This window comes from Carassius auratus, unplaced genomic scaffold (genome assembly GCF_003368295.1).
Source record: "Carassius auratus strain Wakin unplaced genomic scaffold, ASM336829v1 scaf_tig00216128, whole genome shotgun sequence".
In the NCBI taxonomy this organism is placed as follows: Eukaryota; Metazoa; Chordata; class Actinopteri; order Cypriniformes; family Cyprinidae; genus Carassius; species Carassius auratus.
In genome coordinates, this window is record NW_020528425.1 from 296,143 (window position 1) to 308,986 (window position 12,844).

At 39.0% G+C, this 12,844-nt stretch overlaps 1 pseudogene; it reads right to left on the reverse strand.

The window, feature by feature from the left end:
- Positions 1 to 2,149: 2,149 nt before the first annotated feature.
- Positions 2,150 to 10,665, reverse strand: LOC113097177 (reticulophagy regulator 3-like; annotated as a pseudogene).
- Between the last annotated feature and the right edge of the window lie 2,179 nt (positions 10,666 to 12,844).

The window sequence follows — 12,844 nt, forward strand, 5'->3', positions numbered from 1 at the left end:
AAAAGGGGAAAATGAAAAGGCTTTCCAATCTATGAGCCTACTATGCATTACACTTCAATGTCAACACCTAAATAATAATAATAATAAATCAAATCTTTTTTAACACAGCAATCCAAAAAGAATCCTCAGCAATTAGGGCTCACAACCAAACAAAAACAAAACAGGAAAACAATAAGGAAAAAAAAGAGTGAAAGATTGAATAAAATTTGTGAAAAGTGGTCAAATATGATACACTCCAATAAACAGTACTGTTCTTCTAACCTTACTCATGTTGGCTGGGTAAAGTAAGACTTGTGACTTTGAAATGTAATAAACAAACTGGAACAGCAGGAAGTGACAGACTGTGAATACACATGAGAAAGATAAGATGCTTCCTTATAATTCCTAAACGCTCCATTACCTTCAATTAAAACGAGAAAACCAATGTATGCCTAGAAAATAGAAAACACTTCACTGGTCTCTGGTAACTGAATGCCTTTTTATCGCTACAGCAGTTTTCCGGTACGTTTCCTACTCTCCAGCATACACAATAATGAAAGCTTAAAGCCAGCAATGATGGCCTCATTAGCATTAGGTCAGAAACAGAAACGGTTCACTTGGGAAAAGTGCAGTGAAACAAACAATGCTCAGCATCTACTAAAGAAACAGCAAAATCCACTCATTTAATTCCACCAGCTTCCAAGAAAGGAAGTAAGAAAGGTGTTTTCTCAAATGCTTTGTGCTTTAGTATTGCACTGAATGTAAGACTTTGACCTAAATCTCATACCAGACCAGACCAGATGAGAAGAGAGGATGCAGAGATCTACTGTTTTTCTGCTGCTACCTGTTTAAAAGTTCCTGCATAAAGTCAGAATGGTTAAAGGTGTGTTTGAAGAGAGGAGGCGGTGTACAAAGAGGTGGCAGTTACAGCCCAATGTCTTGTTTGAGGTAGAGTCATTACAAACTAGATCAATGTACTGCCATATTATCCAGCTGAGCAGCATTGCTGAGCTGTTAAACAAGTTGGTATTGTTTGATTTGAATTGTTTTTTAATTTGACTAACGAACAGACAAAGAACATCCATCTGAAACACAATATACTGTAGTTTTCCCTATTTTTTCATTTTGTCTTTAAAAGAGCTCCTGTCATTTATTAACATGTGCTATTCAAGAAATGCAGAAAAAAATCCAGCCAGTATGAACTTACATGTAAATATCATTAAGAGAGAAACATCTTCAACAAAACTGTCTCGACTACTAATTTAGTTACTAATGTATTCAATTATATTACTCCTGATTTAAGAAATTTTCATCGCCATCAGATAGACATGATTAAAAATCATGTGCAGTTACCACATAAAGATACTGTATAAACAAATGGGGGGAAACAGGTGCAAACAAGGTGAATTCAAGCTATTTGGGACATTTTCCCCAGTCGTTTCAATGACAGAAAGCATCTCAATTGACCAGAATTCACCCCTATAAGGAAAAATGAGAACCTGACTGATCTTTATCACTCTATGACCTTAAGTAAAGGTCACTCTTAAAGTGATAGGCCTCTCAAAAAAGAAAATTGTCATCATTTACTCAGCCCTTGTTTTTCTTCTGTGGAATGTTGGTAACCAAACAGTTTTAGTTGCCATTGACTTCCATTGTATGGACAAAAAACACTGAGACATTTCTCAAAATATCTTCTTGTATGTTCTACAGAAGAAAAAATGTATATAAAGGATTAGAAATGGCATGAGCGTGAGTAAATGATGACAGAATTGAGATTTTTGGGTGAACTACCCCTTTAAAAACAAGAGTCACTGCTACTTCATCAGACTCCTCTGACTGTAGATTGCTTTATTACAGGCGTCTTCATTTCATTTCTGTACACCTTAAGCGTCTTGGCTTTGCACTGATGATGGAATGTCTGATTTGGTCCTGTGTGTTATTATTGAAGACACAAACAATCCAGCCATTGATGCGAAAGATCTAGAAGACTCGGATGTGGTAAAAATATCTGGTATTGGTTTTGCTGGTTTCTAAAAAAAAGTTTAAGAGATTTTGGATCTTTTTAAATGTTTTATGATTGTTGTCCTATTGCTTAGCCTACAAAGTAAATCTGAGCCTTTTAACACACACGAATGAGAGAGGACACAGAAACTCACAGAGCAGAAACAGAGAAGATTCAGACTAAAAACAAGATTACTTCACAGTGATATCAACAGCAGCCAGTGAAGGGAAACCTGGCAGGTGAATCTAATATGACATTAATAGTGCAAAACAAACACACTCTCTCTCTCCGTCACAGTCACTCAGATAAATCGAAAGCATCTCAGTAGACATTCAAGCCAACACTGCAAACTTCTACTCGGATCAAGGTGCGAGGGACACGAGAAGTAGACAGACGGAGGGAGAATCTGCGAGATGGGCTCACTGTGGTTTCCCCAGCAAGTTGGACAGGAAACTGGATCCCTGGGTTCTGTTTTGGCCCCCCTGCCCCCCTCCCAAGGGATCCAACTGGTTCAGCTCAGACTGATCCAACATCTCAAAGTCCTCGCCATCAAAGTCCAGATCTGTGTCTAACTCCGAGCTCGACTGCTTCCTGTATCCCCTCGGGGGTGCTCCTGGCCGTGGGCCGCTCTCTCTCCGAGGACCCTGCGGTGGGCGGGGCTGCATGGCTCCTGCGATGGCTGCCTGGATCATGTTGCTGGCGATGACCCCTGCCAGGTTACTAGTTAGGTCAGAGGTAGTATTTAGGGAGCCGAGGGAGATCTCAGGGTCGAAGTCTTCCTGATCCGAGTCCATCTGGGTGTCCAGGTCCAGCAGGGCGGAGGTAGAGCCGCGAGGGCCAGAGAGCGCGGCTGAGTTGAGACTGGGCAGTCCGATGCTGGCATCATCATCGTCCTCCATCAGGGTGGCATCTGGGTTGATGGAGGGGAAGTCTGGAAGCCCACAGGCAAATGATTCTTCTGGATCACTGTGTCTGTCTAGATCTATTAAGGGAAAAAATAAAGATTAAGATTAGTGATCGACCGATGTATCTGTTTACCGATATTTTTCCCGATATTTAAGCATTTTTCCATAATCGGGTATCGGTTTTGTAATATCGGATTCGCCTATTTACGGCGCCATCTTGTGGCCGTTTTGAGATTTCCGCCATTGCAGCCCGGGTGTCTGAGCAGATCAGTCAACAACAACTCAGTGCACAGGTAAATATGTGTTCTACTTGGTTTGCTTTAATTAATCAACTTTATTTAACATAACAGACATGCACAAATGAGATCTGAGACATAAATTCCTGATATAGTTAATTTATGCAGCTTGTTTCTAAACAATTGAGACGAACTCATTGAGTTATGTAGTGTTCGTCATGTCCTGCCCCAATAAAGACGTATCTTTACATGAATTAAATAAAACAGACAAGAATGAGTGCATGTTGAAAATAAAAGCGTTGAATTTAATTCTCTATCTGTTGTATTTGCTCACCATTAGTCTAGAAGAGAAAGTTTGTTCATATTGCTTAGCAACTGACGGATGATCTGGAGGCTTAAGCACGGCGACTGAATGAAACTTTGACAAGATTATCTTGTTTAAACACCCTAGATTATATTATCATTTACTACATAACAATTATTTCGCTAATACACATATAAATATAGCCTACCGCTTTGTGGAAATTAATTATTTATTATGTCCATGCGCGATCGCGGTTGATTAAGTTATAGTCAAACAGCACTTTGTCAGTTGGCATTTCATGATTTAACGTTAGATTAAATTTAGATCATAAAATGCCAACTGACAAGTGCTGTTTAACTTTATATAGTCTCGGGAAAAAAAGTTCGTTCATATTGCTCAGCACCTGACTGGGTTGATGATCAGGAAGCCTCAAGCGATGCCACTGAATGAAACTTTTGACAAGATTATCTTGTTTAAACACACTAGATTATATTATCATTTACAACATAACAATTATTTCTCTAATACAAATATAGGCTACATATACCGCTTTGTGAAAATTAATTATTTATTATCTCCATGCGCGATCGCGGTTGATTAAATTATAGTCAAACAGCACTTTGTCAGTTGGCATTTCATGATTTAACGTTAGATTAAATTTAGATCATAAAATGCAAACTGACAAGTGTTGTTTAACTTTATATAGTCTGAGGGAAAAAAGTTCGTTCATATTGCTCAGCACCTGACTGGGTTGATGATCAGGAAGCCTCATGCAAGACCACTGCATAACATTTTTGAAGGAAGCAGGCTTACAGGGCAGAATGCTGAAAGACTCTGTTTTCTACACTAAAACCTAGTTCTTCTTAACTGGGAGTAAATAGCTATGCACTCCTAAATAGCCCTCCCGCCCCCACCAATATGTTAGAATCATTTTTGTGCTTTATTTTTTTACCTGTTTTTATTTTTTTACCTCATCAAAGCTTTTATTTTAAAACAAAGACACTTAGTAACAGTGCGCTTAAATTCTTTGGACTCAGACCCCTCTATTTATTTGTGTATAAATATAATGTTGTTGTTTTTTTTGTATGCAAGGGGGGAGTGATTATTATAAATAAAATGTTTTTTTCAGCTCATTTGTGTTGTAATAATTGTCAGAAACAGAAGTATAACAGTAAATAAATATCGGTTCTGCATATCGGTTATCGGGTACATAAACATACAAATAATCGTTATCGGTATCGGTTATAAAAAACCAATATCGGTCGATCACTAATTAAGATATTATAGCATGAATTGTCAGTATCCATTACTCCAGTCTTCAGTGTCACATGAACCTTCAGAAATCATTCTGATATACCAAAACATTTCTTACTGGCCACAAACTTTTAAACAATATTGTAACAAAAACAGAATTCATGCATACAGTAATTCAATTTTGGAATTGATTCTGATATTTAGTTTTAATTAATTTGTTTTTTCAACTTAATATACAAACATAATAGCCTTTAACCTTGAAAAAAAATATCTATATACACACATTCAAAACAAATATTTTCATTAGATGTGTACACTCGCATATATTCTATGAGTAAGGAAATATTTAATCAATTTTTACTTGATCGTTGCACCTTATAAGTCATACGATTTTCTTTAAAATATTACAACGGTTTTTCAACACTGTATGAAACCAACGTGAATACAAATTGCACATTTCTAAGGCTATGTTGTGTTTTATTTCTTTTCTTCCTTTTCGTTACTGTAGACAATCTTGTCATTGACTCGCATACAAAGACTGAAAAAAAGACGTTAAGGTGTCTTACCCTCAGAGCCATCTGTGAGGGGTGTGTGACCCCTGGAGAGGTTAAAGGTGCCGTTATCCATGTATGAAACCTCAGCATCTGAGTGCTCGGAGTCAGTCAGTGCCAGTTCTTTAGCAACAGCTGCTTCATCAAACTACAGGGGCAAAATATTTAGAGAAGTGTGAGTGTATTAGAAAAAAACAATGATCTTCCAATTTGCTTTTTACTGTCATGACCCCCTGCAGACCCCCTAACTTCATGAGCATGCAGCAGCTCTAAATCCCTGTGATATAAATAACCCAGTTTCTGGGCTCACCGTTGGGCAGAATGCAGCCAGTTCTTCTTCGCTGTCACTTGCATCATCTGAGGTCCCGCTTCTGAAGGGCTTACGAAGAACTGCAAACACAGAAGGGTAAACATTAGTTTGGTTTATCAAAACTTCAGAGAACTGTAACATACAGTAAAAGATAGCTACAAGAGACATCAACTGGTCATGTTCACAAATGCTTATTGTTATAGGTAAATGTCAAATACAATTGAGAGACTGAGTCAAAGTAATTCAAAGTTTCTGTACAACATTCAGTATAACCAAACGTGTTGATTCATTCTTCAGCTAAAATCATCATTTCGTTCTACTGTCAAACAAGATACTGTTTGCAACAGACCCTAGTCAGGTTAGATGCCATTTGAATATTGAATGTCTTCATGCCTATAAAATATATATCAACAAACACCTAGAAAGGTTGTTTTGCACAGATTTGTAGAATAAGAGCTTTACATGGAGAAGACTGTGGTTTGGAGATAAAATAGCAGGCAATTTTGCTTAAATAGGAATCCACATAATAGTATATTTTTGTTTTCTTCATGCATGAAGATTTTGCATTGTGATGTTGTGTGTTGATCAACAGAAAGCTGCTTGGTTTGAAAGACTAATGTGTTAACAGTGCATCACTACATTATTCAAATGGGACTTTATGCACACAATTTTATCTTCAGATATAGTCCTTAAAATACAACTCTAAAAATGCAAAATTTGTCTTCAGCATAACATCAGTTTTATGGGACTCTCACTGTATAGATCTACAGTGTACTTACACTGGTTGTCTATAGGCTTTGACATCATATATCCTTTGGCGCTGAAGTCCAGCCACTGCAGGGCTGGCTCCAGCTTCACACATGCACGCTGCCACACCCGATAATACAGAGCCAATGGGCACAGCAACACACCCAGCACTGAGGGACAGGACAAGAAAGAAAGTGAATATTTTGCAGTTGTTAAGGCTCTGGAGAAAATGAGCAAGCCCTGATGGATTTCTGCTACTCACAAGCCATGTATGACAGCACCAGTCCAGGGATGTAGCGCCCCACCATGGCCACTGACGTGAACAGGCCACAAACCAGCATACAAAACTGTAAAACAATGGAGTTTCATCATTTGATAAATGTTTAGCATTTAAACAAAAGAGTTTGTATATTATACCAACAATATAATAATTCAACCTCATAAAGCAGTCATAAAAGCCATAATAATAATGAAAGGACTTCAATGACACGAATGCACAACTAAATGCATTGTGGTTGGTCACTTTACATGATGCTCAGAAAGTCTATTTCTAAGTGAGCCAGGAAAAAATTTGCGAACTGGACCGAACTATTTTAAGCAAGTCAAAAGTCTGTCTACACACACAATATAGGGCTTATAATATCACCATGCAATTGTCACAAAGTTTCTGGTTTGTACGTATTCTCACCTTGCCTGGATTTTTCCGTTTGAACTGCACAATATCTGTTGCACAGGAAGAGCCCATAACCCAAACTTCAGCCAGGTGGTGGCACAATTCAGGCACGCTCAAAGTCCCAGGCTGCACCAGACCCCAGCTGAGAGCCAATCAGAGAAGAGCAGAGAGAATTAATAAATAACAACTCAAGCCTCACACCACTAGAAAAACCTGAAAAAGAATAAACAAACTGACATTACCTTTCATTCTCGCTCTCATCTTGCCTTTTAACTGTAAAACAAAAACAAACAGTGAAAGGTACATGTGTGAGTATTACAAGACTTTTTTTCACCATTTGCTTCATTACATTTTCACTTCCGTCAGAAATATGAATATTTCGACAGGTTTTATGAGTGCAACACTGACTTTTATATTAGTATCTTGTTTTAATTATTTTAAAGACGTCCCGGAATGGAGATCAAATGCTAATAAGCCACTGTGTAACAGCTACATGCAAAATATTGATTCAGGTCGATACTGTTCTCCTCCTGGAAATGCACTAAAAGGAACTGTCAATTTCATAACGTGATAGGAGCTGAGTGAATGGGTAGGGAGAAAATTAAACTCGAGTGGGTCACAGCACAAGGAACACCGAGATATTAATCACAGCCAATATGATTCATATTAAAATGATAAACAGATGGAAGAAAGATGAGGTCTTATAGGTAGTAACTGTAGACAGGTAGCAGAGGAAGGTCAGTTGTACCTTTGATCTTCGGCCAGATCTTATTCCTCCAAGTGTCGACACAAACAGCCAGAGCCAGACCTGATGCCAGCAGAAAGAGCAACCTCAAGGAGCTCAGAGCAAAAAACCTGAGAAGAGATCAGAAAGACTGTAGTCCATTATTTATACTCTATTTCAGCATGAAATAACATTGAATAAAAGCTTCTTTTTTTTAATCATTTTTGTGAAATGTCTTGAATCATCGCCCCCCCCTTTTTATGCATTACAATGTGTGCTTTATACTGCAACAGCAGCTCTACTGTGGATCCTCTGAGCAAAACCTTGTGTTGGCACCCGTCACGCATTTATCATCCTGAATGTATGAGGAAACCTTTGTTACACAGGTGTTTCCAGCCCCAGTGTCTTCCTGTGCAAATCTCAGAGACAGCGTTTGCTGCACAAGCAGTTGTGATTTCCGACAGTTTCGCTGCATGGCTAATTACTGCCATGTGCTACAGTACTTGAACAAAAGGTGAGCCGCCACTGAGACCAGGCTGAATTCTGCTGAGCTCTCGGTGTGGAACCAGACAGCGAATGCTGTTTAATGACTGGATCAAACAGCATTCCCACATGACCTGTCATATCCACAATAACCAAACTGGTGGCGACAAGCATTTCTTTATAAGCACAGAAATATCACAAACGGTTCCTCTGCTGTTCACGGAGACAAATAAAAAGAGATAATAAGATCAGGAGAATATTTCTCTGATGGAGAGGGTGGCTGCACTAAGTGAATGAAGACTGCATGCCTGAATGATAAAGAACAAGAGAGGGAGCCATTCAACCTAAAACGATTCTTCCCTCCACTGCTTTCCTTCCTGAGGCATTTCATCTAAAGCTTTTCAGACTTATTAGGCATCCTTTATAGCAAACAGTCAACATAAACTCTCATTCCCAACTAATTTTACTTTTATAAATGTCACATTTTTCCATAAAAGAAGACAAGATCATCAGGACTTAATCCATTAAGGATTTGAATAGGGTGGCAAAAAAGAGGGCATCATGTATCAGCATGAAGCCTTAATGCACATTTTAAATAGATTAGATTAGATTCAACTTTATTGTCATTGCACATGTAAGGTACAAGGCGATGAAATGCAGTTAGCATCTAACCGGAAGTGCAATAAGCAGTAAGTACAGAATATACAGTGTCTACATAGAATGCAAACAAACTTTTATCTTAAACGCGATTAATCGTTTTGCAGCCCTAGATTAAAGATTACAGAGGCAAACAATTTGTAATCTTTGTAGTAACTGCACAAATGAAATGACCAGGACATGCATTAAGCAAATAAATAGGCTCCACTTTGAATTCATGCTGATTTTAATGCACAAAAGCGTGTACTAACAGCACATGGCTTCCCAAGTTAGGCTGGCCTGAGAAAAGTCTCAAGGCATGAACAAGAAATCATATAACTATAAGACCAGGCCCAACAAACTGATTTGGGAATACAACAGGTTACTTTTAATTTTTTATTCAATTTTATCAAATACAAAATAATAATATTGATTGTATTAAAGTTCATATTAAATATTAATAACATTATGATTCATATATTACTTATATAGTGATTAATATTATAATTGTATGTGTGTGTGTGTGTGTGTGTGTGTGTGTGTGTGGTAGCGTCTCTCATATGCAGTTATCTACTGTATACATTAATAACTGACAGTAGGAGGGGTGGAAGTCAACATTCAGCATATACAGGCCACAGAAATCCAGTGCAAACTGATCTCTGCTTAACAGGCCTTAGTCAAACATGGCACCTAATACAAAATAAAACGTTATTGTTCTGTCAATCACAAAAACACAACGCGTGTGCACTCAGCATTGTTTTAACAGTTGCACACCAGTAAACCCAGAGCCCACTGTCTAAATATAGACACTATACCAGCCTGACCATCTGTTGCTTATCTTAAATTAAAGGAGCAAACGTCTAGAACATGTCGACACGTATGCATCCAGATAAAACAAGAAAGGCTTATACACGATACTCAAAAATGTTCATGAATAATGTAAACGTTTCAGCTGAAAGCACTAACGTTAGGTTGTAAACAGAGCCCGAGTGGAGATAACGTGAACGTTAAATCCATGGAGATAAAGCTCATCCACTCACCAGAACAGGACATTGGCGGCCGTGTACAGCAGGGCGCTGTGAAAGGGTCTCTCCACAATAAAACAGACTGCAGATAGGCGAGCAGGCGCTCGTGCGGTCCCAGCCGCTCCAGCAGCATCGCTTTCACGGCGCGGAGCTGCTCTTGACTCTCGCCGGAGCACGAGCCGCTCCGGAGGCCGACACGAGAGCGCAGCTGCCCCGCAAAACCGCTCCCTTCAGCCGCGTCTTCCGCTCCAGCCATACTTACGCGTCTGGGAAACGTGACAGCAAAAAAAGTAACACAATCTATAATATCAGAGTGCTGAAAATACACCCCGTGCTTTAGAAACGATCTGGATGTATGTGTCGCTAGTTAGCTTTAGCATGAAGCCGCTCAGGGCAGAACAGCAGAAGGCAGACCTCGCGCGAGGCTGTCACCGTGCATACAAAGCAAATGTGAAATAAAACCCATTTTTGGGGGTCTGGTTTGCTATATTTAAGTGTCAGCACAGGTTCTTTTTTTATGTTGTCACCGTGCTGCTGTCATGTCCAGTCGTTGTTTTAGTCGCGAGAGCAACAGCGCGAGCTGCGGAGGACGGACTTGATCTGGCCAATGAGCTCAGGATTACAGTCAGAGCTGGGGAACAACAACCAACAACAACAGCCAGCAGCTCTCTCTTCAGATGAGAACAACAACCAACACCTCTCTCTTCAGATTAGAACAACAACCAACAACTCTCTCTTCAGATGAAAACAACAACAAGTACCTCTCTCTTCAGATGAGAACAACCAACAACAACTAACACCTCTCTCTTCAGATGAGAACAACAATCAACAACTCTCTCTTCAGATGAGAACGACAACAACCAACACCTCTCTCTTCAGATGAGAACAACAACCAACAGCTCTCTCTTCAGATGAGAACAACAACCAACGACAACAACCAACACCTCTCTCTTCAGATGAGAACATCAACCAAGGACAACCAACAGCTCTCTTCAGATGAGAACAACAATCAACACCTCTCTCTTCAGATGAGAACATCAACCAAGGACAACCAACAGCTCTCTTCAGATGAGAACAACAATCAACACCTCTCTCTTCAGATGAGAACAACAACCAACACCTCTCTCTTCAGATGAGAACAACAACCAACGACAACAACCAACACCTCTCTCTTCAGATGAGAACAACCAACAACAACCAACAGCTCTCTTCAGATGAGAACAACAATCAACACCTCTCTCTTCAGATGAGAACAACAACCAACGACAACAACCAACACCTCTCTCTTCAGATGAGAACAACAACCAACACCTCTCTCTTCAGATGAGAACAACCAACAACAACCAACAGCTCTCTTCAGATGAGAACAACAATCAACACCTCTCTCTTCAGATGAGAACAACAACCAACACCTCTCTCTTCAGATGAGAACAACAACCAACGACAACCAACAGGTCTCTCTTCAGATGAGAACAACAACCAACGACAACAACCAACACCTCTCTCTTCAGATGAGAACAACCAACAACAACCAACAGCTCTCTTCAGATGAGAACAACAATCAACACCTCTCTCTTCAGATGAGAACAACAACCAACACCTCTCTCTTCAGATGAGAACAACAACCAACGACAACCAACAGCTCTCTCTTCAGATGAGAACAACAACCAACACCTCTCTCTTCAGATGAGAACAACAACCAACGACAACCAACAGGTCTCTCTTCAGATGAGAACAACAACCAACAACAACCAACAGCTCTCTCTTCAGATGAGAACAACAACCAACACCTCTCTCTTCAGATGAGAATAACCAACAACAACCAACAGCTCTCTTCAGATGAGAACAACAATCAACGACAACCAACAGGTCTCTCTTCAGATGAGAACAACAACCAACAACAACCAACAGCTCTCTCTTCAGATGAGAACAACAACCAACACCTCTCTCTTCAGATGAGAATAACCAACAACAACCAACAGCTCTCTTCAGATGAGAACAACAATCAACACCTCTCTCTTCAGATGAGAACAACAACCAACACCTCTCTCTTCAGATGAGAACAACAACCAACGACAACCAACAGGTCTCTCTTCAGATGAGAACAACAACCAACAACAACCAACACCTCTCTCTTCAGATGAGAACAACAACCAACACCTCTCTCTTCAGATGAGAACATAAACCAACGACAACAACAACCAACAGCTCTCTCTTCAGATGAGAACAACAACCAACGACAACCAACAGCTCTCTATTCAGATGAGAACAACAACCAACACTTCTCTCTTCAGATAACAACATAAACCACCGACAACAACAACCAACACCTCTCTCTTTAGAGGAGAACAACAACCGACAACAACTAACACCTCTTTCTTCAGATGAGAACAACTTTAACAATCTCCCAGACTACATGTTTGTTTCTTATTAAAGGTTGTCACAAGCGTAAACTCTACTTATAAATCAAATGGTGTCATTTGGATGAGGTTTGATAGGAAGATTTAGATTTTACAGTATGGTTTATAAAACCATAATTAGGTAATAAAAGCCCAAATATCGTTCATAATTATTATTTATATAAAAGAAATACTAAAGATATTGTGGATTTTATTTGAGAGGTTTATGCATTATATTTGAGTGCAATGGTTCCATAATTTTTCACTATGAAGGACAAAAATGTAATGTAATCATACAAATAAATGATATAAATGAATACATTTTTATTAAAAAATCTTAAGAAGATTGTGATATTTCGGAATCATCGGCATCAAAACGTTTGAAAACCCTTCATATCAAAGTAAATGGTAGGCTAAAACTTTTGCTTTTTGCCAGTGATTGAGTGACTACAATAAAACATATTAAATGAAGGCAATAAATAAAATAAAAATGTTGCTATACACTGAGAAATTTAACAAATATTTTTTTTAATTTTTTTTAAACCTGATCTGAATTTCTTTAATAACTTAGATCAAATTTCCTCTGTTTGCACAACTGACGCGCAGCTTTGATGTT